A 5009-nucleotide genomic window follows, 5' to 3' on the forward strand; every position below is an offset into this window, starting at 1 on the left:
ACAACTGATGCGTGCACAACCAAGTGGAGCAACAACTTGATGCTTCTCTCTCTCTCTCTCTCTCTCTCTCTCTCCCACTCCTTCCTTTCTCTCTCAAATCAATGGGGAAAAAAATTTTTTTAAATAACTCATCTTCATTTATATTTCAAAACAGATGTTTAAAATTTCTTAGAAATGTATTCAAAGATGTAACTCTTCAATCAGATTTATAGGTTGTTTTTTTTTTTTTTTTTAAAGCTATAAATATAGTGACATTACCTTTCCTTATTTTAAGATTGGTTGTCCTGGGGATCTCATTCATTTGAATAATTACTCTGTAAGGGAAGACTGTGCCTACCATGAAATACAAAACTCTATTCTAAAACTTATTATTTATAGAGAAAGAATTAGTGAAAGCAGGGATGTGAAGATCAACTGTTTTAAATCAGATACTCTGCTTCTGTGATCCCGCTTTTAACTCTGAGTTCCTCAGCCTCCTCCTTAAAAGGAAACTGTCAAACCTGCCACATCCCTATGTCACCAAGATGTTCTGGAGGCTCACACGGCAAACCCATTGTGTACGTTAAATAAAGAAGTTCTTGTTATGGAAAAAAAGTTACACAAATTTCAAAATTATACCTCCTTATGGAATAATGCTTCTTTTGCAATCATTGAAGTCCATATGTGATTTTCCAGCCTTTACAGATTAGACTGTAAAATCTGTTGAAATAGGATCTATTGTTTGTCCAGCATTGAAAATGAGCAATAATTTGACCATACCAGTCCTGGCAGAAAATACAATATTGGGAGGGTTATTAAACACTGAGACTCTGTAAAACAAATTAAGTAGAAGTTACTCATCACAGATGTTTTAAAAATCAGATCTATTTTGATATTTCACCCTATTCACTGGCCTTAAAACTTATATTTGGCATTTGTGTGACATCAAGAGAATGTATAAGACTGTCGTATAACAAAAGAAATATTGCATATATAGTCATGTTGTATACCTGTTTTGTGTGAGCCTTTGGATTTCTGAAGTGCACGTGTTTGGTTTCAGGATTAAACGAGCTGATACAAGTGGCGGAGGCGCGATACACAATTGCATGTGGTTGTCTGAAAGTCATATCTATTTTAAGTCGAGGGTACTGACAAAAACCATCAGCGTAGGTCAGTCTGTGAAGATGGAGTGGAGTGGGGGTGGAAGAGGGCACCACTTCTTTTAGAAATGCAACAATATATGTGGTCATCTTCTGGCTTTTATTATTGATTTTCTGAATGAAGCATCAAAAGAAAACCATTTGCGTATTCTGATTTTACTACCAAAATTAAATTTAAGAAAGTGTTTGTAAAATTGTTAGGAGAAAGTTCTTAAGAGTAAATAATCCTCTTTTTTTTTTTTTTCATTTTTCTGAAGCTGGAAACAGGGAGAGACAGTCAGACAGACTCCCGCATGCGCCCGACCGGGATCCACCCGGCACGCCCACCAGGGGCGACGCTCTGCCCACCAGGGGGCGATGCTCTGCCCACCCTGGGCATCGCCATGTTGCGACCAGAGCCACTCTAGCGCCTGAGGCAGAGGCCACAGAGCCATCCCCAGCGCCCGGGCATCTTTGCTCCAATGGAGCCTCGGCTGCGGGAGGGGAAGAGAGAGACAGAGAGGAAAGCGCGGCGGAGGGGTGGAGAAGCAAATGGCGCTTCTCCTGTGTGCCCTGGCCGGGAATCGAACCCGGGTCCTCCGCACGCTAGGCCGACGCTCTACCGCTGAGCCAACCGGCCAGGGCGAGTAAATAATCCCTTTAAAGTAGCTAAAATCCTTACCTCTAGCAACCTTATTTTATTTTATTATTTTATTTTATTGTGACAGAGACAGAGTCAGAGAGAGGGACAGACCATACAGGAAGGGAGAGAGATGAGAAGCATCAGTTCTTCATTGCGGCACCTTAGTTGTTCACTGATTGCTTTCTCGTATGTGCCTTGATGGGGGTAGAAGGGGGCTACTGCAGAGCGAGTGACCCCTTGCTCAAGCCAGAGACCTTGGGTTCAAGCTGGTGAGCTCTGCTCAAACCAGAAGAGCCTGCGCTCAAGCTGGCGACCTCGGGGTCTCGAAGCCGGGTCTTATATATCCCAGTCCAACGCACTATCCACATTGCCACTGCCAGGTCAGGCTAGCAACCTTATTTTATTAGGAACAACCCGTGTGAATAAATATAACTACTTCTCAAATGATAGTGGGAAGGCCGTGCACAGGGAAACCTCGTTGAGCTATATTACTGGTGTGGTACTTCCTCTGGCTATGGTGCGTGGTTCACCAAAGTGCTTAATATTCCATCTCCTGCTCCTACTGATGGAGGTGTTGATGCTGCTCTGTATCACTGTGTAAAAAGTCTTGTTACTTTTTTGCTGACACACAAGAGCTTAATAGATGATAAGCCCTTTCAATTAAAGACAATAAAAGATGGAGAGTAAAAATATCTTGACAAACATCCAAAAATATCTAAGTCTTTAACCCTGAATCATTCTGCTCACTGTTCCTACCTTCTGTCTTTGGGCAATTCTGAAAAAACAAGCATGAGAACTTCCGATTAAGTATAGTTAACAAAGGGCATGTTAAAGAGCGGTGCACCTGAATGTTCAAGGGCCATATTCCTTGCTTGTTTGGGGTCATTTAGAATTGGTTTCCTTTAGGTTTCTTTGAAAACCCAAAGGATGAGTCTGTCATCTCCCAGTTGACTCATTCAACACTTCAACAGACCGAACTTTCCATCTAAAGATTCTGTTTTATCATGGAAATTGGGCTAAATTTGTATTCCACTGAAGTTCTGTGTGTTATTTCTCAGTGAAGGTGCCAAAAAATACTTAATCATCACTGTGGGGTAAATTGTGAGCTGGGCTAGACTATGGAAATAAACTCCCCCCCCTCCCTCCTCTCCACCATAAACAATGGCTCCTCTGTGAGGTCAGAGGGACTAACTCCACTTTTCAACAGAGACTAATTTCTAGCCACTGATGTATTAGAAAAACTGTAAAATAAATGTCAAACTGCTTAGTCATTTCTTTCTTAAAATAATTGACCTAAGTTCAGAGAGGGGCAAGAAAGACAAACCATTAGGAACAGTCAGAGAGGGATTACATTCAACAGCAATTTCCTCGGAAAGATTTTAAATATTTCTGATGTGTGCAGGAGTCCCCCCTCCCCATACTTATTTCTCATTCAATAAGTCAAATTTGATGCAATGGCTTAAGTTCTAGTCCAGTGTTTGGAGAAAATGCCCCTGCATATAACACACAAAAATAACAGACAGAACTTCAGAGAAACTGGCCCAATTTCCATAATGCAAGAGAATCTCTAGATGAAACATTTGATCTGTTCAAGGGTTGGAGGGGCCAACTCAGAGATTGTATATATATATATATATGTAATAATATAATATATAGTATATATGGATAAAAACATCAGTATGAGAAAAGAGAAATAAATGCCAAATGATTTTAAAGATGATGGACCTGTTCTAAATCTATTTCTTCTTTCCTCTAATTCTGCCTGTAGTCACTTCTGTTTTATCATGGAGCTCTCTCCACCTCCAGTACTCCTGATATTAAGGGCATCCAGTTATGGACAAGTTTCTTCTGTCTCAGTTTGGCTTTTGAGGTCTCGGCATTTAAAAAGTTGGTTCTGAATCTGTATCCCTTGACTCCTAGAGATTTTTGACAATACGAAGGGGGGGATCCACTGGCTTTCTACCGTGTTTAGTGAAACTTCCTGAACTCGGAAGACTGTCTAGAACAGTGGTCTTCAACGTTTTTACACTTGGGGACTGGTGAAAATAGAATTATTTTGGGGACTGCTAAGGCAGAAATCACCCTGAGAATAGCGAATTTGACTAAGATCATTGGGTCTGTAAGCTTCATGCAACATCAGGGTGGTTAACACTTTCACGAACCTGCATGAAATTTCTTGCTTGCTGACTGACACTGGTCCATGGACTGGTGGTTGAAAAACATCCACATTTCCCTAAACTGACTTCCCAATCAATGATCAAATTAATATCTCGCTTTCTCTAACAAGCCAATATGGACAAATACATTTAAAATACTGCTACCAAGCAAGTGACATTTTTTTTTTCTTTTGAAACTCTTGCAGTCAGAATGAATTCTACAAAGCTGCACAAATACCTTAAAACATTGTTGATAAGGTGACAAAATAGGAAATGTCATAGAGCCAATTGTGCTTCAAATTAAAAGACTATGTCAACAAGCTGTCTTAGTCCAGCACATTTTGAATCTCTGCATAAACAGCTAACAAGGACTGGCTGAAAGTAGGCAGAGAACAATGCCCTAGGGAGGAAATCGCCGGCAAGTCGTAGGTCATGGGGTCTCTTCCAGCCTCCCTGTCCTCCGTCACCTCTCCTTCCTTTACTATTATTTTTCCTTTCACTGAATTCATCTCCTGTAAGTCCATGAGCAAGTTCCTGGAGTCTAAATATGGCTGCCAGCTACAAGCTATAGGGGTTAGACATAATTAATATTCCTTACTATGAATCTACTATACTTCCTTCTAGAGGTGTTAATTCAGACCCAGGTTATGCCTAGCTGGGCAGTGGCCAGAGGAATTCTGACCACAGAGCCCAGAGAGCATAAGGTAGTAATAACTCTATTCACCCAGGTCCCTTTGCCTGAAAGGACCCTTTCACCGCAGTGAGCAGCCCTGAGATGTGACCAGAGGTGGGGCTTGCTAGATTGGCTGCCTCATTTCTCACCTTCTAGAACAGTGTGGAGCCATGAACCTCTCAATAAATCAGGAGAGGAGTTGAGAAACCATTTGAAACACCATTTTGACATGTTCCTACAAACCCTGCAACTCCCTCTAGCTATTGAGTTGGTTTTGGATTTTGGCAACCTCACAAATATGTATTTCTAAACTTTGTATCAATTTCACCGTTCTACATGTAAAAGGGAAGAGCATAGAATAAGTATAAAAATATACAAAGAATCGGACAGGAAAAGCAGGTTTCGAAGAAGTGTGGAAA

The sequence above is a fragment of the Saccopteryx bilineata genome, chromosome 11 (genome assembly GCF_036850765.1).
Source record: "Saccopteryx bilineata isolate mSacBil1 chromosome 11, mSacBil1_pri_phased_curated, whole genome shotgun sequence".
NCBI lineage: Eukaryota > Metazoa > Chordata > Mammalia > Chiroptera > Emballonuridae > Saccopteryx > Saccopteryx bilineata.